At 44.8% G+C, this 22,129-nt stretch overlaps 1 long non-coding RNA gene across 1 annotated transcript; it reads left to right on the top strand.

Moving 5' to 3' along the window:
- Window positions 1-1,412: 1,412 nt before the first annotated feature.
- On the top strand, window positions 1,413-21,232 carry LOC139265355 (uncharacterized). Its single transcript, XR_011593541.1, has 3 exons — window positions 1,413-1,461; window positions 1,562-1,599; window positions 21,097-21,232. It is a non-coding gene; the product is annotated as an uncharacterized lncRNA (long non-coding RNA).
- Window positions 21,233-22,129: the final 897 nt, after the last annotated feature.

A 22,129-nucleotide genomic window follows, 5' to 3' on the forward strand; every position in this document is an offset into this window, starting at 1 on the left:
ACTCCAGAGTGCTGGCACTGCATTGGAGGCCTGTTTATATGCAGTGCTCCCAACCCTTGGGACGCCAACAGATGCGCCCTCTGCTGGTGGTAGAATGCTGGTTACGAGGTGTTGCATACATAACATCTCCAGTTGACAATTTCAATTAAATAGGTTAGGCAGGACCAGGGCTCACAAATGTAAGTTGTATAGGGGTAGATTTAGGTTAGACGTCAGGCAGTGCAGTCTTTGTGCACAGCCACTGCTCCTCATGTGTGTAGCTGTGCCACAGTGAGCTAACCTTGAATGATATGAAGAGGGAATCTCATTAAAATAATCTTGTGGAATTCCCTGTGCATAGCACAGAACACCATGGGAGTTGGGAGCGAGGTGTCAGCAGCCAGTGAATAGCTATTTGGAATTAACAGCTTTTACTCGGAACAATAGAATTTCATTATTTTAATGAATGAAACACTATTTATGGGATTAAAAAGAACCAATAATTTATATTGTAATATCATTCAAATGTTCAATATCAGTGTCACAATTCTGAAATTAAATATCAATAAATTTACAAACATTTCTGAAATTATAGAATGCTTCAAGTTTAAAAGCTTTTTCACAATTATTTATCAAACAAGAAAAATGTGAAGCAAATTATCTTCACTCTAATATAAACTTTATCAGCATCAGATTTGCAGACACCAACATGTGCTGTACTATGCATTAGAAGATCGTATTAATAGAGAATTCCCAGCAGTGCAGCTGCAAATTGTGAGAGAAGCAACTCTTATGTTCTTAGTGAGATGGCTTGGAGCAATATGCTGCTGACACACAATCTGCAAACCAGTATGTTTTCCAACTTCTGAACTAAATTTCTGGGTGAGTGGTTTCTAGTAGGATTACTGTTGTTGTAAGCATCTGACTGTAAGGAGATTAGTTCATACGGAATAAGTTAGCAGCACTGATATTAGTGGACTCCACAAGTGATTGCCTTCCTACCAGCAGAACGGAAATGCATGGACATGCACAGAGATTATAGAAGACACAATCAGAATGACAAATACTCACTCAAAGTGATATGTTTGATTCTATTTAATAATTCCATTACTTACTTTATTAGCTTTACCTTTTCCTGTGTTTTGGTGCAAAAAACTTTTCTATGTTGGCATCTGTGGTCTATTGAACAGTCTCGCAATAATTTCCTTTATTATAATAAAAAGTGCTTGGACTGGATTTTCGAGTGGTTTGCAACCGGGTTTTCGCCGCGTTTTGACCCTCTGCAGCGAAAACCCGATCGCTAAGCCCGGTCGCGATCTTCGGTTCCTTGTTTGCGGCGGCACTTGGATGCTTGGGAGAGCTGTGCCGGACATGTAATGACTCGGATTGCGTTACTGTCTGAGTTTCGGTACTCACCCGACCCGTATGCCGCACCCAGAACAGTGACAGGTAAAACCTAGTGGTGCAGTCCTGCCAGCAGCGGTAAGTTGGAAAACTGAAAAAAGGAGGGTTTTTTTTTTGCAGCGATTTGTTAGGTAAGGGTCTTGGTAATGTTTTTTGATTTTTTTTCCCCTCTCCCAAGGCCTCTCTCGCAGCGCTCCCGGCCCCACACTAAAGTAGGTGAGTATCACGTTTTTGCACCCTGAATAGTAGTGCAATGCTTCCCTTGTCGCATACACCAAGTGCCGAAAGGTAGGCCTTAAATTGGTAATACAGCGAAAACGGTCATTTTCACATATCACTTACGTTTTCGCCCAAAAATCCAGCCCAATATCAGCAGTGTTTATGAGCAGTCCGGATCTGAGTTGGCTTTTGTCTCAGTTCAACTGAGGCCCCAGTAAGACCTGTTGTAGGCTGCATGATGTGTTTTTTCAGGGTCAACCAGGCCTTGGATGCTCATATGTAGACATCTGAAGAGAATGGTAGAATGGCTTATAAGTGACACTACCTTGAGAATCAGCCTCATCATGCAGGCATACACCTTCCAGACCACAATGATGATGATGATTGGGTATCAGTTTTGTTGGGCCATAGATCATCAGGAAGACATACTGAATGGTTCTAATCAGGCGTTCAAAAAATTGAGAAATTATCGTCTCCATTCTTGTGCCTAAGGTACCTATGGCAACAGTCATAGCTGCCATGAGATCTTCAGCTGTACATCATTCTAGAACTGCCACATGTTTCAGGGTCAATTGCAGGACTGTACACACTTCCATAATCATGGACACCACCATCTGACTCATATTCAAGGACACCGATTCAAATGCTTTGGCATGAGCTTGTTGCTCTGCATACATCCATACTTTAAATGCCGTATCCCCAAGATCTCAATCCTGTGCCTCCACAGTCCAAAACAGGCATTTGCTGACCCTTATCATCTGCAACTCCAAGCTTTCCTTACCCTTCGTTCTCTGTGCTTCACCAGTGAGCCACCATAAGTCTGAATAATTAATTTCTCTTAGTTGAGTGCTTCTGAGCTGATGCCTGCAGAGGGGAAATGCAATGAAAAGTGAATCAATGTCCTAATAAATTGAAGGCTTCAGTTCTCTCAGGATCCCTATATGAAAACCTATCAGTATATAATTTCATCAATTTTTTCAATCAATTAAACTTGAATTTCTGTTTAATTTCTCTTCATTTATTCTTTTTTAATTTTATTTTTAACCAACATGTCTTTATTTCCAATGACATCTAAAATATAGCAGTACAATTTTCCATTACACTATATAATCCTCTTATCAAGCAACATAATAGCATAGATTTTTTAACTATCTATTGAAATACACATAGATATATATATTTTACAAGAACATGATTAAACTCTAAAATAGTCTTTTGAATCTTCATTAATATTAGGAAGCCTATTTATTGCGAGAAGCCTGTAGTTTACCTTTCATGCTGTAGTGAGGTACTTTTATTATGCCTTCCAGCCCATTTTACCTTTGCTCTGTAAATTTGTGCTCATACATAGTCATAACTAACTGGTTATTTTGGGCTTCCCTAGCTGTCCTTTTAAATCCGGTAACTCCTCTCCAATGCCTCCCAAAATGACTCTCCCTTTCTCCTCCCTGCTAGCGAGGTCCACCTCATGGCATCGCTGTCCAACACCTCAGATAAAAGAAAGGAAGAAGCTATTGGACGGTTTTCCTTTCGTCAGCCAGACCCAGCTCACCACTACCAAGCCTTTCGCACTCCTGCCCAAGACTTCCTCAACTCCTTGTGCCTCTCTTCCTCTGAGTGAAATACCGACGCCCCGCACTACAGCAACCACCCTATAAATCGAGACAGAGCGATTCCAGAACAATGTCCTGAATACTGAGTGTGCAGCAGGACCAGCTCAGGCTGTCCTCAGCAAATACAGAAAGCAGCAAGTCCTGCATAACCAGATACAAGGGCACCCAGCAACAACTCCAATGTAAATACCTAACTCATTATTTTAATTTGATATCAACCCCAACATCTTTACTGAAAAAAAACAACTGAGAACTAAGAAATGAAAACCATTCACACCAGCTGATAACCTTGTCATATTTATTTATCAGTCAGAACTTCAGAACAGATTTGCATTTTACATTTCAATCAAACTTGATTACTTTTTAGGTCTATCAGTAATAGCTAAAGAGATCTAGAGGCGTACAAGAAAATACACAAGACCATGAAGATTTATTGCACGCACTGAAACACAAAATTCATTACATCAAATTTTCGTCATCCCTGAATAAAAGGTTGGCCAAGGATGTAAAGTCAACTCAGGGTTGCAAGCATTATTGGTTTCCCTTTTTTGCCTCACTAAAATTCATCAGATCACAACCAGCCAAATATGACAGTCTTATTTTGCCTCATGACAACACTAGTCAGCTTGTTATTTATTTGCTGAGAACTAATGCTCCCAGTAGCACAGTCATCAGATACATTGGGGGGAAATATATCCTGGGGCACATGCTTGTTGTCATTTCCAAGACAGATGTGTAACATTTTATCAGTATGCCTATGCTTTGTTAAAATACGGAGTTAGCTGAATGGATAAAAAAAAATCACCACAAAGAATGTGCCTGCAGATCACAATCTCTGAAATTTCCTGATTTTCTTGTCTATTGGAACTCTATTCATAACCAGTTTTAACCGAGGACCTAAAGTAACAAATGTATTTCACCAGCACAATCTGTCCCACTGGTGATAAATTATTTTCTATTAGATACACTACAAACCTATTCCATACAAAAATATTCACTATGAACCTCTTTAGAAATACACAAATTTATATTTAAAATAAAAACAAAAAATGCTGGAAATACTCAGCAGGTCAGGCAGCATCTGTGGAGAGAGAAACAGAGTTAATGTTTCAAGTCTGTGACCTTTCATCAGAACTGCTTAAAGTTAGAGATGTAACAATGTTTAAGCAAGTACAGAGGCAGGGAAAGGGAGGAGGGGAGGAAAGAACAAAAGGGAAGGTCTGTGAGGTTTGTAAAGTCCTGTCCCCTCAGTACAGATTCACACGAGGCATGTAGTGAAGTCAAGGTCACTCTGGACCTGCACCTTTATTTCACAGCTCTGGAATGCTGCACTTGCCTGAGACCTGTCCTTATATAGAAACATAGAAAATAGGTGCAGGAGTAGGCCATTCGGCCCTTCTAGCCTGCACCACCATTCAATGAGTTCATGGCTGAACATGCAACTTCAATACCCCATTCCTGCTTTCTCACCATACCCCTTGATTCCCCTAGTAGTAAGGACTCCATCTAACTCCTTTTTGAATATACCTGTCTCTTGCAAGTGCACCCCTGGTGGTAAGGTATGCTGGTGGTTACAGGTCATATCTTATTACAGTCATGTATAGCATGTTAGGATACAGTTATATATAATAATGTAAGATACATGACATCACCCTCCCCCAAGGTCTTATTGTCTTTATAGGTTCAGTCTCAGGTGGTCTACGCTCTCGCGTGGAGCGTCTGAGTTGTGGTTCAGTTGTTTGCCTTGGTGTCTGTTTTTCTTTGGGTGTGGTTGCTGGTATCTCGCCTGGGCTGTCTGTTTCTATTGGTGTGATTGTTGTTGACTCACCTGGACTGTCTGTTGGGATTGCCCTTTCCTCAGGTTGTTCCCTCTGTCTGTCCACCAGGTGTGGTGCGAGTTCCACATTGTAGTCTGCCTACATTGAGTTCCGCAGTATTGTTGGTAAATCTGCTTTTGACTTGGTCTACATGCCTCCGGCAGGTTTTGCCATTGTCCATTTGTACTACCAGTAGCCTGTTTCCTTCCTTGCCCGTTACTGTTCCTGCAAGCCATTTGGGACCCCTGCCATAGTTTAGTACAAACACTTTGTCTCCTATCTCATTCCATCTCCCCCTCGAACTTTTGTCATTGTTCTCAGTCAGCTTACGGCACTTTGCCTCAACGATTTCGTGCATGTCTGGGAGGATTAATGAGAGCCTTGTTTTTAAAGTCCTTTTCATCAACAGTTGCGCAGGGGGGAATCCCAGTCAGTGAGTGCGGACGAGATCTCTATGTCAGCAGCAGTCGCGACAGGCGACCCTGCAGGGTGGGACTTTGGATTTTAAGCATGCCTTGTTTAATGATTTGCACTGCTGTCTCCGCCTGGCCGTTGGAGGCCGGCTTGAACGGTGCCGTCTTGACGTGATTTATGCCGTAGTCAATTATAAAGTCTTGGAATTCTGCGCTGGTGAAGCACGGACCATTGTCACTGACCAATATGTCAGGGATTCCGTGCGTTGCAAACATGGTTGCGAGGCTCTCCACAGTGGTGGAGGTTGTGCTCGAGTTTAAAATGATGCATTCGATCCACTTTAAAAATGCATCTACAACTACGAGGAACATTTTGCCCATGAATGGGCCCGCATAGTCGACGTGCACCCGCGACCACGGTTTGGTAGGCCAGGGCCAGGGGCTCAGTGGAGCCTCCCTGGGGGCATTGCTGAGTTGGGCACAAATGGTGCACCTTCGGACGCAGAGCTCCAGGTCCGCATCAATACCAGGCCACCCGACTTGGGATCTGGCTATGGCCTTAATGAGAACAATCCCCGGGTGCTCGCGGTGGAGCTCCAGGACAAATGCCTCTCTGCCTCGCAGAGGCATGACTTCTCGGCCGCCCCACATCAGGCAGTCTGCTTGTACTGATAGCTCATGCATGCGCCTGTGAAAGGGTTTTAATTCCTCGGGGCAGGCATCGCGAGCCTCTGCCCAGTCACCGTTAGGACACGTCTTTTTACTAAGGATAACGTGGTGTCGCTGGCCGTCCAGGCTCTGATTTGGCGAGCCGTCATGGGCGAACCTGTGGACTCAAAGGCATTGATTGCCATGACTATCTCACAGTCCTGTTCATCAGACCCTTACGTGGTCGCCAGGGGTAGCCTGTTGAGCGCGTCGGCACAGTTGTCCGTGCCTGGTCTGTTCCTTATGGTATAGTCGTAGGACGCCAGCATGAGTGCCCACCGTTGAATTCGCGCCGAGGCGTTGGCGTTTATTGCCTTGCTCTCGAATAGGAGGGACGTGAGGGGCTTGTGGTCGGTTTCTAACGCGAACTTGGCCCCGAAAAGGTATTGGTGCATCTTTTTGACACCGTACACGCACGTGAGCGCCTCCTTCTCTACTATTCCGTACCTGCGCTCCGCCCGCGAAAGAGACCTCGAGGCAAAAGCTATGGGTTGTAATTTGCCCGCACTATTGACATGTTGCAAAATGCACCCAACCCCATACGCTGACGCATCACATGTGAGAACTAGCTTTTTACCTGGGTCAAAGAAAGTCAAAACACTGTTGGAACACAGAAGGTTGCGTGTCTTATTGAAGGCGCGTTCCTAGACGTCCCCCCAAAACCAATCGCACCCCTTCCTGAGTAGCACGTGGAGAGGCTCCAGCAGCGTGTTTAAGTTCTGCATAAAGTTCCCAAAGTAATTGAGTAGCCCGAGAAAGGCGCGCAGTTCTGAGACATTCCGGGGCCTGGGTGCCAGGCGAATTGCTTCTGTTTTGGACTCTGTTGGGCGGATTCCATCAGCGGCAATCCTTCTGCCCAAAAATTCAACTTCGGGTGCGAGAAACATCCACTTGGATTTCTTGACTCGTAGGCCTACCTGATCCAACCGCTTTAGTACTTCCTCCAAATTACGGAGATGGGAGTCGGTGTCCCTGCCCGTGATAAGTATGTCGTCTTGAAATACAACCGTCCCCGGGATGGACTTGAGCAGACTCTCCATGTTGCGCTGGAATATGGCAGCTGCCGACCTGATGCCGAATGGGCATCGATTGTACATGAAAAGGCCTCGATCTGTGTTGATGGTGGTGAGTAGCTTGGATTCCTCAGTCAATTCTTGCGTCATGTATGCAGATGTGAGGTCTAATTTTGAGAAAAGTTTACCTCCAGCCAATGTGGCAAATAAGTCCTCCGCTCTGGGCAGCGGGTACTGGTCTTGTAGGGAGACTCTGTTTATTGTAGATTTGTAGTCCCCACAGATTAGTACGGATCCATCAGGCTTCATGACTGGGACGCTGGGACTTGCCCAGTCGCTAAATTCCACAGGTGATATAATGCCTTCCCGCAGAAGCCTGTCTAGTTCGTGTTCAATCTTTTTCCTCATCACATAGGGTACAGCTTTGACCTTGTGATGGACCGGTCTAGCATCCTGTGTGATGCAGATTTTGACTTTGGCCCCTTTGAAAGTGCCCACACCTGGCTGAAAGAGATGTTCAAATCGCTTTATAACTGTTGAGCAGGAGGTCCGTTCCTCTAATGACATGGCATGGACATCATCCCATTTCCAGTTTAATTTTGCCAGCCAGCTTCTCCCCAGCAGTGCTGGGAGGTCTCCGGGGACAATCCGTAGGGGAAGTCGGTTCACTGTCCCTTTGTGTGTGACAGAGAGCATGGCGCTGCCGAGGACTGGTACGATTTCTTTGGTATAGGTCCTTAGTGTGGTGTCGACCCTTGTGAGTTTTGGTCTGTGTCTTTTATGCTGCCACAGTTGTTCAAATTGTTGAGCGCCCATGAGATATTGACTCGCTTCCGTATCCAGCTCCATGTTGACAGATATCCTGTTGAGTAGGACCCTCATCATTATAGGAGGCGTCCTGTTGTAGGAGCAGTGGCCATTGATCGTGTGGACCCACTGTACATCGGTGTCCCGGGTACTGTCCCCACCATCTTCTGGTCCGCTTTCCGACCCATCCGATTCGTATACCAGCCGAGCTGCCGTTTCTTTGGCATATGCGGGCCAAATGCCCTGTATATTCACAATTTCTGCAAATAGCCTGCTGAAATCGACATCCCCTTGACGAGTGCCCACCCCCACACCTCCAGCACAAACCTGTTCCATTGTTCAATGTGTTCCCAAAGAATGAGCTGCATCTGGCTGATCTCTCTTGAGCTTCTCTCAGTTTGTAGTTGATTGCTAGCATTGTGGGTTGATGAGGTATGAACTGCCGTTCCTGTGGCCTTTGATGGCTTCTGCCTGCTGTCGAGAGCCTGTTCTACTGGTTTTGTCTGTGTGTGGGGGTAGCAGCTTGTTTAGTGCTGTGAACTTCTTGTTCCGATATTTCGTTAGTTGTCATACCTGCATTGTAAATCAACCTCGTTTCTTCTTCCCCTACCAAGAATGTCTGTGCAACCAGTGCTGCTGCCTCTAAGGTCAGGTTCTTGGTCTCTATGAGCTTTTGGAATATGCCTGCGTGGCCTATTCCTTCAATGAAAAAGTCTCTCAGCATTTCTCTCCTCAGTTCATCGGAGAACTCACATAAACCAGCCAACCTCCGAAGTTCCGCCACGAAGTCGGGTATGCTCTGGCCCACACAGCGTCTGTAGTTGTAGAACCTGTGTCTGGCCATGTGTAGACTGCTCGCTGGCTTCAGGTGGTCTCTTACCAGTGTGCTCAATTCTTCAAGCGACTTGCTTGCTGGTTTCTCGGGTGCCAACAGATCCTTCATTAAAGCGTATGTTTTCGAGCCACAGCTGGTCAAGAGATGGGCTCTTCTCTTGTCTGCCTTATCGTCGCCTAACCAGTCTTTGGTTACAAAGCTTTGCTGGAGCCTTTCTATAAAGTCCTCCCAATTGTCTCCCGCATTGTACTTTTCATCTGATCCGTTGTTCACCATTCTGTGGATTCTGTAATCCCGTAACTCGTCGCCACTGTAAAGTCCTGTCCCCTCAGTACAGATTCACACGAGGCATGTAGTGAAGTCAAGCTCACTCTGGACCTGCACCTTGATTTCACAGCTCTGGAATGCTGCACTTGCCTGAGACCTGTCCTTATAGACCTGTGTCTTGCAAGTGCACCCCTGGTGGTAAGGTATGCTGGTGGTTACAGGTCATATCTTATTACAGTCATGTATAGCATGTTAGGATACAGTTATATATAATAATGTAAGATACATGACAAGGTTATTACACAAAATTAGGGATCGTGGGATTGGAGGTCATATATTAGCATGGATTGAGAATTTGTTCATGGACAGAAAAAAGAGAGTAGGAATAAATGGATCATTTTTGAGTTGGCAGGCTGTAATTAGTGTGGCACCGCAAGGATCAGTGCTTGGGTCTCAGCTATTTACAATCCATATTAATGACTTAGAAATGTGTAACGTATCGAAGTTTGCAAATGATATAAAGCTAGGTGTGAAAGTAACTTGTGAGGAGGATACAAAGAGACTGCAACGGGATATAGACAGATTAAGTGAATGGGCAAGAGCATGGCAGATGGAGTATAATGTGGATAAATGTGAAGTTATTCACTTTGGTCGGAAAAATGGCAAAAACAGAATTTTTTCAATGGTGAGAGATTGGGAAACGTTGATATACAGAGGGACCTGGGTGTCCTCGTACATATATCACTGAAAATTAGTAGTTGAGATGAAAGTTCAGTGGAGTTGCGGTGAAAGTTCAGCCATGAACTTATTGAATGAAGATGCAGTCTCAAAGAGCCGAATGGCCACTCCTGCTCCTATTTCTTATATTCTTATGTTCAACTGTTGACCAAAAATATCAGAGCAGTCATTATCGTCTGAAGTTATTGAAATCAATGTTGAGTTTGGAAGGTTGTAAAGTGTCTAATCAAAAGATGAAGTGCTTTCTGAACATATTTATTTTAGTGAGTCCACTGCGGGGAGAGAGAGCTTTGTATTTTGGGAATAGATTATACCTGAACAGGTCGAATGCAGTAAAACTTTAAATGTTCTGACAAAGGGTCTACATCCTTTTCTTTTTAAGAACATTGATGAATCCCATGTGAACTTCGAGCAATTTCTGATTTTAAAGCTTAAATAACTTAACACAACTTCCTCTGATTGCAGTTGTAACAGGGAGGATAGCTTAATGTATCAGGGTAGATCGCTTCATGTACCAGGGTGGGTAGTTTAATGTATCAGGGTGAGGAGCTTAATGAATCAAGGAGGATAGATTCATGTACCAGGGTAGATAGCTTAATGTCCCTGGGTGGGTAGTTTAATATGCCAGGATGGGTGGCTTAATGTACCAGGGTGGGTAGCTCAATGTACCAGGGTGAGTAGCTCAATGTACCAGGGTGGGTAGCTTAATGTACCAGGGTGGGTAGCTTAATATACCAGTATGGGTAGCTTAATGTACCAGGGTGGATAGCTTAATGTACCACGGTGGGTAGCTTAATGAACCAATGAGGATAGCTTAATATATCACGGAGGGTAGCTTAATGTACCAGGATAGTTAGCTTAATGTACAAGGATGGGTATCTCAATGTACCAGGATGTGTATCTCAATGTACCAGGATAGGTATCTTAATGTTCCAGGATGGGTAGCTTAATGTACCAGGGTGGGTAGCTTAATGTACCAGGATAGGTAGCTTAATGTACCAGGATGGGTAGCTCAATGTACCAGGGTGGGCAGCTTAATGTACCAGGGTGGGCAGCTTAATGTACCAGGGTGGGCAGCTTAATGTACCAGGATGGGTAGCTTAATGTACCAGGATGGGTAGCTTAATGTACCAGGATGGGTAGCTTAATATACCAGGATGGATAGCTTAATGTACCAGGATAGGTAGCTTAATGTACCAGGGTGGATAGTGTAATGTACCAGGTTAGGTAGCTTAATGTACCAGGATGGGTAGCTCAGTGTACCAGGGTGGGTAGCTTAATGAACCAATGAGGATAGCTTAATGTACCAGGATGGGTGGCTTAATGTATCAGGATGGGTAGATCAATGTACCAGGATGGGTAGCTTAATATACCAGGGTCGGTATCTTAATGTACCAGGGTGGATAGCTTAATGTACCAGGGTGGATAGCTTAATGTACCAGGGTGGGTAGCTCATTGTACCAGGGTGAATAGCATAATGTACCAGGATAGGTAGCTTAATGTACCAGGATGGATAGCTCAATATACCAGGATGGATAGCTTAATGTACCAAGATAGGTAGCTTAATGTACCAGGGTGGTTAGCTCAATGTACCAGGGTGGATAGCTCAATGTACCAGGGTGGATAGCTCAATGTACCAGGGTGGATAGCTCAATGTACCAGGGTGGATAGCTCAATGTACCAGGGTGGATAGCTCAATGTACCAGGGTGGATAGCTCAATGTACCAAGGTGGATAGCTCAATGTACCAGGGTGGATAGCTCAATGTACCAGGGTGGATAGCTCAATGTACCAGGGTGGATAGCTCAATGTACCATGAAAGGTAGCTTAATGTACCAGGATGGGTAGCTCAATGTACCAGGGTGGGCAGCCTAATGTACCAGGATACGAGTCTTAATGAACCAATGAGGATAGCTTAATGTTTCAGGATGGGTAGCTTAATGTACCAGGACGAGTAGCTCAATGTACCAGGGTGGGTAGCTTACTGTACCAGGGTGGGTAGTTTAATGTACCAGGGTGGGTATCTTAATGTACCAGGGTGGGTAGTTTAATGTACCAGGGTGGGTAGCTTAATGTACCAGGATGGGTAGTTTAATGTACCAGGATGGGTAGTTTAATGTACCAGGGTGGGTAGTTTAATGTACCAGGGTGGGTAGCTTAATGTACCAGGGTGGGTAGCTTAATGTACCAGGGTGGGTATCTTAATGTACCAGGGTGGATATCTTAATGTACCAGGATGGGTAGCTTAATGTACCAGGGTGGGTAGCTTAATGTACCAGGGTGGGTATCTTAATGTACCAGGATGGGTAGCTCAATGTACCAGGATGGGTAGCTCAATGTACCAGGGTGGATAGCTTAATGTACCAGGATGGGAAGCTTAATGTACCAGGATAGGTAGCTTAATCTACCAGGATAGGTAGCTCAATGTACCAGGGTAGGTAGCTTAATGTAACAGGATGGGTAGCTAAATGTACCAGGATGGGTGCCTAATTTATCAGGGTAGGTAGCATAATGTACCAGGGTGGGTAGCTTAATGTACCAGGGTGGATACCTTAATGTACCAGGATGGGTAGCTTAATGTATCAGGGTGGATAGCTCAACGTACCAGAGTGGATAGCTCAATGTACCAGGATGGGTAGCTACATGTACCAGGGTGGATAGCTCAACGTACCAGCGTGAGTAGCTCAATGTATCAGGATGGGTTTTATTAATGTACCAGGATGGGTAACTTAATGTGCCAGTGTGAGTAGCTTAATGTAACAGGATGGTTAGCTTAATGGACCAGAGTGTGTAGCTTAATGGACCAGGGTGTTTAGCTTAATTTACCAGGGTGCGTAGCTTAATGTACCAGGGTGGAAAGCTTCATGTACCAAGGTGGATGGTTTAATATACCAGGATATGCAGCTTAATGTACCAGGGTGGGTAGCTCAATGTACCAGGGTGGGTAGCTTAATGTACCAGTGGTACAAAAAAACAATCTCCTACGAATTTCACAGCAAATCAACTAATCAAGAATAAATTAATTTAAAATATAAATGTTAAACTATATTTAAATGATTAAAGTGTTCCTTGGCAGGCATCACAGAAATCCTAGTGGGTGTAAACAATTCGAAGCTTGATTTTGCTTGGGTATTACAAAGGGAATTAGTGTCAAATTACCTAAAAAGGTCATACGACATTTGCTATTCTCTTTTTGCAATTAAAGCTGAACATTTCAGCTCAAAGAAAACCATCATGGCTAGTACTAAAGTAAGCCCTTCACCCGATCTAGTCCTGAGAGCTTACTTGTGCTGATCCAAACAGTGCTTACACCAAGTTGAAATGGTTAGCTACCATTTCCTAATAGAAATGAATAGAGTATAAATTTATATTGTAAAAATACCTTAATACTTGAATAAGTGTAATGCTATCTGAGTAAATACAATTTAAAATATGACACAATTGGGACCAATTTGTCTGCCTTTGCCTGCCATTAATGAGGCAGTAACAGCCACAAAATAGAGTCGGTAGCCTTACCAATACGATGCCCATGGCTCCATTTTGAAAGGGGCCTACTGCCGGTTGTCCAAAGCACCTTCTTGTTTCTGGCAATTGTCTTCTTTTAACATGGAAATTGTGATGCTATGATGTAAATAAGACCCCAGTTGCCATATTAGTTTGGAACTGTTCGGAGCGTGCTCAGTACAGGCTCCGATTAGCTCCATGGGGGATGAAACCGACAATGCCCTCCAAAGGCAAGTGTTGAATTATTTTTGTGGGCCCTAGAGCAGCAGATGCTTTGCTGTGGCCCACCAAAATAATGTGAGCCAGTCTTGCCCCAGAACCCCTACTCTCCATAATCATGGTGGGGAGCTGTTCCACTCTGCCAGGTTACCACCCAAGTGATGAAGGTGAAAAGTAAACACCAATTGGTTAAGTCCAGATTGGAGTTTTCATGATGGAATTTGTGTAGTTGTTCAAAACCATATAAGCATAATTATTACATTATCATTTGATATTAGATAATCACCAACATTACAATAACACAAACATAAAATCAATACAGAGACCATTTTGAATTCCAGTCTTCCTGGATACTTGTACCCAGGCTTAGTCTGTGCACATGTTTAGAATCATAGAACCATACAAGGTTACATCACAGTAGAAGGCCTATCTCATGTCTGCACTGGCTCTTTCTCCTCACATCTCACCTTGATCTTTTGGTAATAAATTTTACATTCTTGACTTTTTGGGGGAAAGATTGGGTACCACTCTGTTTGGAGGCAGTACAACTCGCGAGGTGCAAGACTTTGCACTAGGCGCAGAAGTTTCACCTCCCGCAAGAAATTGGGGTTACCGCTCCAAAAGGAAGTGGAGCACAAAATACCCCTGATCTATGATGTCCATCCTGATCACTGACTCCCCCCAGCGATCTCTTACCTCTCCCCCCTCACTCACCTGGCATCTGCTCCTCTGCTGTTTTCTTGCCCAACAGGCAGCCAGCCTGTCAATCAGTTTTGGTCTGAAACCTACTGAGAAAGGCGATACACAGTTAAATCCTACACGATGGCCGGGAAACCCTTAATTTCAGGTTTTCATCTGGAAATCCTCCTCACACCACCCAACATTAGTTCCCCCATGCAACCCCCGACCCGCTGCTTTCGCTCTCTGCACAGGCTGAAGTAATTCTCGGGGCTTGTACGTTGCTTCTGATTTTAGTGTTCTTTCTATATTGGGGCTGAAAAAACTGCACATAATAGTCCAATTATGATGTACCCAATGCTTTCTATAAATGCATCATTACTTATTTACTCTTGTATTCTATGCCATATTTATATTTATATTTACCAAGAATGTTGTTTGCTCGTCCCAACTGAATTATCTGAACAAGAAGTGACAACTAGATCGCGAGCATTTTCCATTGTTTCCCAAGTACACTTTCTAACAGATGAACTGTAAGTCAGGATTCATGAAGATTTGTCCAATTCGACTGACTCACTCTCCCAACAGGCTAGTTTAATGGGCTGGATTTTGTGAAGGTGGGTGTGTCCAAGGCGCAGCCTATGGTGAGCAGTGAATGACTGATCACAACATCAGGATTTCCATGTTTATCTGCACATGCGCTAAATCCTGAAGTTACGGTCAGTTTCAGAGGGGTAATGACAGTGAACACTGACAGTTCTCCATCATTACCACTGCACAATCTGGGCTTATAGAATTAAATGATGTACAGAAAGCAAAATAAAGATTCGGAAATACAGGTCGGATTAAGGGAGAGAGATAAGAGACAAACAGAAAAAGTAAAAAAAATGTAAGTTTAATTTTTTTAAATCCCCAACACTAAGGCTGCGATTTCCCTTCCCTTGGCGAGTCCATGGCGGGCGATGTTGGTGGCAGGTCTAGACACCGCTGTTGGCTCCAGCCCACTGTGTGGAATGATTTTGCGTTGATTAGGCTTGTTAAACCCGCCCAGCACATTTTCCGGCCAACTGAAGGAAGTGGGTCTGATGACGTCATTTTCCTTAGAGGGCCCATGTGAAAATTTATTTTGACAGTTGTGCTCTCAGTATTCGACAGCATTGAGATGTTGCAAACACTGACGAGCACTACACATAGGTGCACAGCTACACCCAGGCTCTCCCATGACTCCCACCATATCTTCTCTGCTTAGGCAGCTCCTGGAGTCAAGGATGACTTGTTTCCACAGTAACAGGAGTTCTAAGGTGACTGATGAGACCAATGCAGGATCTACACTTTCTGTCACAGGTGGGGCAGGTGGTGGTTGAAGGGATGGATGGGTGGGGTGCTTGAGTTGTCGTGCACTCCTTCCACTGTTTGTGCTTGGCTTCCGCATGCTCCCGACGAAGAGACTCGAAGTGTTCGGCGCTTTCCCGGATGCATCTCCTTCACTTTGAGCGTTCTTGGGCCAGGGATTCCCAAGTGTAGGTGGTGATGTTGCACTTTTTCAAGGAGAATTTGAGGGTGTCCTTGAAGCGTTTTCTCTGTTCTCCTGGACTCGCTTGCCATATTGGAGCTCGGAGTAGAGCACTTGTTTCAGGAGTCTAGTATTGGGCATGCGGGCGATGTGGCCTGCCCATTGGAGCTGGTCGCGCATGGTCAATGTTTCGATGCTGGGGATGTTGGTCTGAGTGAGAACACTGATGTTGGTGCATCTATCCTGCCAATTGATTTGCAGAATTTTGCAGAGGCAGCGTTGATAGTATTTCTCCAATGCTTTGAGTTACCTACAGTACATAGTCCATGTCTCTGAAGCATATAGGAGGGTGGGTATCACTACTGCTTTGTAGACCATGAGCTTGGTGCTAGTTTTGAGATCCTGGTCTTTGAACACTCTCTTCCTCAGGTGACCAAAGGCTGCACTGGCACGCTGAAGGCGATGTTGGACTTCGTCATCGATGTCTGTCCTTGTTGACAGTAGGCTCCCAAGGTATGGAAAGTGGTCCACATTGTCCAAGGTCTCATCATGGATCTTAATAATCAGGGGGCAGTAGTGTGTGGCAGGGGCAGGTTGGCAGAGAACCTTTGTATTACGGGTGTTTAATGTTAGGCCCAGACTCCCGTATGCTTCGGTGAAGGTGTTGATGATGGTTTGGAGTTCAACTTCTGAGTGCACAAACACAGGCGTCATCTGCATATTGTACTTCAATGACAGAGATTGGAACAACCTTGGATCTGGACTGAAGGCGGCGGAGGTTGAACAATTTCCTGTTTGTCCTGTAGATTAGCTTGTAGGGAGCTTGTTGAGGGTGAGATGTAGCATTGCAGCAAGGAAGTTTGAGGAGAGCGTTGGTGCGATGACACAGCCTTGCTTGACACCAGTCTGCATGTGTATTGGGTCTGTTGTGGATCCATTGGTAAGGATCATGGCTTGCATGTCATCGTGAAGCAGGTGGAGGATGGTGCCAAATTTTTGAGGGCAGCCGAATTTGAGAAGGACATTCCATAATCCCTCATGGTTGACAGAGTAGAAGGACTTTGTGAGGTCAAAGAAGAGGTTGATGCTGCTCCCTGCATTTGTCTTGGATTTGATGCACAGTGAAGATCATGTCCATTGTGCCCTTTAGTGGGTGGAATTTGCATTGCAACTCCGGGAGGTTGTCTTCAGCCACTGGGAGATTATTCAGGAGGATTATTGCAATGACTTTCCCTGTGGCAGACATCAGGGAAACTCCTCTGTAATTACCACAATTGGACTTGTCACCGTTCTTGAAAATGGTCATAATTACAGCATCTCTGAGATCCACAGGCATGTTCTCCTCCTTCCAGATAAGATACATGAGGTCACGGATTCGCGCCAAGAGTACTTCTCTGCCCTGCTTTTGGAGGGAGTACGTCACCATATGTTTATGGAGGGAGTCACAGCACGCAGGAATGTTCTCTTCCCTTCCAATGGGTGGAAGAGACCACCCCAGGATACCAACACAGCCTGGTTGCACATTGTACAGGAGAACACAAGCAGGGATGCCATGAAGAGGATAGGGCTGCAGTGGCGCAAACCTTTCAATGATTTCAGTCGATCACGAAACATTACTGCAAAGTCACGCTCAACCTCATCCTGCTGTGCCACTCATCACATCCCTATCACTCTCCCTTCCCCACCTTACATCCTTCCTCACACCAACTTACCTTCCACTTCCACCCATTCTTCTATGTCTACATTATCACTTCCCCATCTCACTAGTCCAATCATAATAACAAATAACACACAAGGGTATGCACTTGAGTGTTTTATGCAGTGTTCATGTAATGTTTCTGTTAATGTGATGTCAAACATTGAAACCTTATTTTGAACACTTTGCGTTCTTGGACAGATCTGTATGCACTTTTGGAAGTGGTGTAGTCAGTTGCAATGAATGGTGAGAGATAACGATACCCCTGCAAAGGTGATGAGTGTGAAAGGAATGGCTTGGGCATTGTAGGGATACTTCATGGTGTTGGTGTGGGATCGTGCCAACCTGATGCATCATGTGGCAGCCAAGGTGTACAGAGTCAATTGAAGTAAATCTGGCCATGGTGAGGCCATCTCTGGCATCCCAGGCAGCAATCTGGTTGGATACTGATGCCCTGTGTCTGTGCAACATCAGTTGATTCTGGGGAAAGTTGATGTTGTTGGTCCTGCTGGTGTGCCTGGTGCTGCTCGTGTTGGGGTTGGATTGATCATGGTGGGATTATGAGGACCAAGTTGAGATAATTTCAAGGGCACCAATGCTGATGTAATAGATGGCAGGTAAACTTAAGATGACATGGGCGATCTGGGAGCTTTTATAACACATTTGCAGCTGTCAAGTAATGAGATGATTCCATGGTCACACAACACCCAACCTCCTTATCTGACGTGATCCCTGAGCAGTGTGGACCTTGTAAAATGTGACAGTGAACTTAAAATACTTCTAAATGGGCTGTTAACAAGGTTATCTTGACCTGAATTGCCTCCCCTGCCGCTCCCTGTCAGGTTTGTTCAGCACTGACAGACTCGACATCTGAGAAAGGTGCGTGGCTGCGGGTTGACAGCGGGGACCTGACCCATTGTCAAAAAATAGATTTTCCTGACACGATCCACCACCAAACGCACCTGCTGACTCATCACCAAATTCCCCCTTAATATTCTTAGAGAATGAGATTCCACACTTGTAAAAATAATTGTTCAGGGCCAGAGAAGTTTTTCAGCAGTAATTATCATTTACCACACCATTAAAAATTCACTTACTCCTGAATGCACCAGTTCTAACTTTTTCATGCATTTTTACTGGGGAACTAGTGGGCAAGTACAGCAGATTCCCAGCCAAGTCTATCGGTGAGGACTGCAACAGCACACCTTAAGGAGGAGCAGGGTCTCTGAGATAGCAAGTTCTGGATTTCCGCGTTGAACTGTGTAACTGTGGGCGTACTCCCGAAGTTGCTGTTAGATTTTTTCCCTTGGAGTAGTGAAATAATGGTGAAACGGTGTTTCAGTAGTGCTGACAAAAACTTAAGCTTTTCCACGCGAATATCGCTGTTAAACATGCCATTAAAATGTTAAACCCTGTTGAAATAGGTGTAACTGGAGTTTTAACAGTGTAATGACTGCTAAGCAATCATTCTGGTCTGAAAATCTAACTTTATATTTATAGAATGTCAATTTTTTCCATTATGATAAAAATTACTAGATTTTTAAAAGAATATGTATTTTTTTAAAGTTTGTTCATGGTAAGTCAGCTTCTACCTTAGCCCATGTGGAAGTCCAAATCTTTATTTCACTCTCTGTAACATTTTTTTAAAATGCGGATAATCAGTGCTTTTCTTTTCCTGGTTTGCTGTGTATGAAAATTCTTCAATGTGATCGGCTGCTTAGCTTAATGACATCGCTGCTGCTGTTGGCAAGAATTCCCCTTTTGACAACGCAACAATCAATTTCACGTTGAGGAAGTTAAAGTTCTCACCACATGTGCAGCTTTCTTCGAAGTCAATGGCGATCGCCATCGCTTTGCCGTTGACTGCAAATTGTGGGCTAATATATATATTTCCTGCTTTATACTTCCTGGTTTGAACTCTGCGGGAGTTATTTTGGTGAAAGGATGCAACCAGGTGCTAAATGGGTGCTGTGCTAATAAGAGATGCCTGTTTGAAAGTTTGGATTTAGCATGCAATTTTAAGCTTAATTGCTGATTAGCATAATTTGACCTTGCCTGGAGGTGCAAAATCAGACACCTGCTGATTTCTCACTCAAGTGCTGATTAGATGCAATTTTTGTGGAGCAGTATATATAGGCTCCTCAGACCTGCTTCCGTTGAAGTTGTGGAGTGGGCTGGCTGAAGCACAGCAGCAGGTTTCAGGGTGCCTCAGGGACCGAGTGAGAGGGTGCATAGGTTCGTGGGCATGGCACTAGAGCTCTAGTGGAGGACGTCCAGAGGATGAGGGATGTCCTATACCCATAGAGGGAAGGAGTCCACCTCACTCTCCTGGCCCGCTCTCTTGCAGCAGCTAGTGCTGCTCTGCCTGGCTTCTTGTGCTCCTCCCCCCCATTCCTCCTGCAAACCAAGGGGGACCTTGAGAAAAATGCTGATGACTCTTTCTCTCGTTGACTCCTATAAGGTAGAGTAGAACAGCACTCATTCTTTTTAGGGGAAGTCCTCAGAGAATTTCCAGAATAAATGTTGGTGAATTCTTGAAAAATGTCTCAGAAATTGTCTCGATGTGTATCTTAATCCTCCTCAAATCTCCAGCAGCAAGTGAACAGTAAAAGGTGAGTATGCCTTTATGTAGCACTCAAAATCTGCTGCAACGACTAGTTTACTCTCAATCAGCTGGTAATTGTTAGGAGAGGGCATTAGGACAAATGCTAGCCACCAAAATACCTTGCAGCCTCATTAATGAGCACTAGCAGGCAATGTAAGTGGCTATCTGCTACCTAACAATTCTCCAAGTGGCCATTACTAGTACAAGTCTCAACTCCTTTACCAAGATGGTATCTTGCTCTAATTTCGGGTTAAACCATCATTTCAGATTAATATTCCAGAAATATAAAATGAGTGTACAGCATTTTCTAAGAAGGCTCTTCATCTCCTAATATATTCAGGGAATAGTGCCACTTGTTGTCTCAGTGAGGATTCTTCAATCTGATTGGTTGCAGGTCCTTGCTGTTTTTTGACCTGCCACTGAGCCCCTGTACATAGAGGGCGCCATGCTGAAATAGAGGCCCTATGACAGTAAATCTCTGCTCAAAGGCTCGCAAAAACATTGGCGAGCTGTTAGTATAGTGAATGGCAAGCACCATGCTATTGCTATTGACCCAAAATCCGGGATAATGTGCTTATGAAAGGGACCATTCAACATTATGGATATAAGAGATGTTCAAGGCTGGGGAAAAGTTACATGGAAACATTGAGTGCTTCACTGTAGAACTCTCATCTAACATCTCCTTCAAATAATAATGGATATAGATCCATTTATTGTATTGGTTTTCAATTCATAGAAGTGGTGATGGTAGCAAACTAAGCACTTTAGGATACTTCAGAGAAGGCAAGAATCAAATATAAAATAGCTGTGACATTTTAAGGGTTTCTCGACAAGAATACCAATGATTGAGTTTCAGAAATGCTACAATTTAAAAGCTCCTCGTAGTTATGGGATTGAACAATTTAGCACTGTGGTGAGCTTCAGCATACAGATTATAGAAATATAAAATTACTGTACAGCATTTCCAAAGATAGGACTGCACTAAAAAATTTAACATCTTGTGGGGCATTTAGTGTTCCATGTTGGAATATTAGCATATTAGAACTGTCATCATTCTGTTGATTTATAGATTAAAGTCGCAACAGGATGCTGATAGTGCCACACACAAAAAACCATTGATGTGAGAGATGACAGTGCCGAACACTGGGAACTAATGAAGAAAATGCGATTGTAGTGATGAATAGAATAAAATAGCTCTACTTTAATTTTAGTATGCCAAGTTACCTTTACATAATGTGATCAATCTCATCTGGCCCTAAAACAAAAATAATTGCAATGACCATAAAGACTGCGGGGGCAAAAATGCCCTGCGCCCCATTTGGAGGCGGTAACCAGCTGGGGCCGGTACTTGCTGTGCCCGCACATAAGTCCCGCCCCCGCTGCTGAATTGGGCTTACCGCCCCTCAAGAGAAGTAGAATATGCGCTCCAGTTCCTTTGGGGGTGGTTCCTGCGGCGCTACTGGGCGGTGAGTCAAGTGCTACGCAGATGCTCCGCGTAGCGCTGACATGCTTCAATGTCCTTCCCCTTTGCTTATAGGGGAGGGCCGCTGCACACTCTGCAAGGCCTCTGTTGGCCTTCACTTGGCCACCAGGACAATGTGGGACTGGGCGTGCAGCCCAGCACCCAAAACGGAATGCCGGGCTGCACGATGATGGCCTGGACCATGCTAGGGTTGCCATTTCTGGAGCCGACCCGAGAATTGGCAATCCAGGAAAGATGGCAGCCCGGGGGCGCTGGCGCTCTCACCTTTAAGTAACACCCCGAGAGCAGATATCGGCCAGCTTTGCGGCACACAATTTCCCCCACGGGGCGGTAAGGGGTTGGCACGAGGTGGTGAGGGTCGTCTCACACCACATTGGCATCATCGGCGATTGCGCGGCGGCCCGGGACGCTAACCATGGGGCGCGGCACTGCTAAGGCAGCGCCTCCGCAAACACCTGGGCAATTTCCCGGGAAGCGGTAGCCCCCTCCTCCCGTTGGGTGAAACGTCTCCTCTGTGCCGGGTGGCACTAACAGGCCTCTAAAAAAAGGTGCAATTTCATCCCCTACTGTCCTATTCTCAGTGCTCAACACGGTTGGTGGCCATTGGATATCAGAGTGA

The sequence above is a fragment of the Pristiophorus japonicus genome, chromosome 6, assembly GCF_044704955.1.
Source record: "Pristiophorus japonicus isolate sPriJap1 chromosome 6, sPriJap1.hap1, whole genome shotgun sequence".
In the NCBI taxonomy this organism is placed as follows: Eukaryota; Metazoa; Chordata; class Chondrichthyes; family Pristiophoridae; genus Pristiophorus; species Pristiophorus japonicus.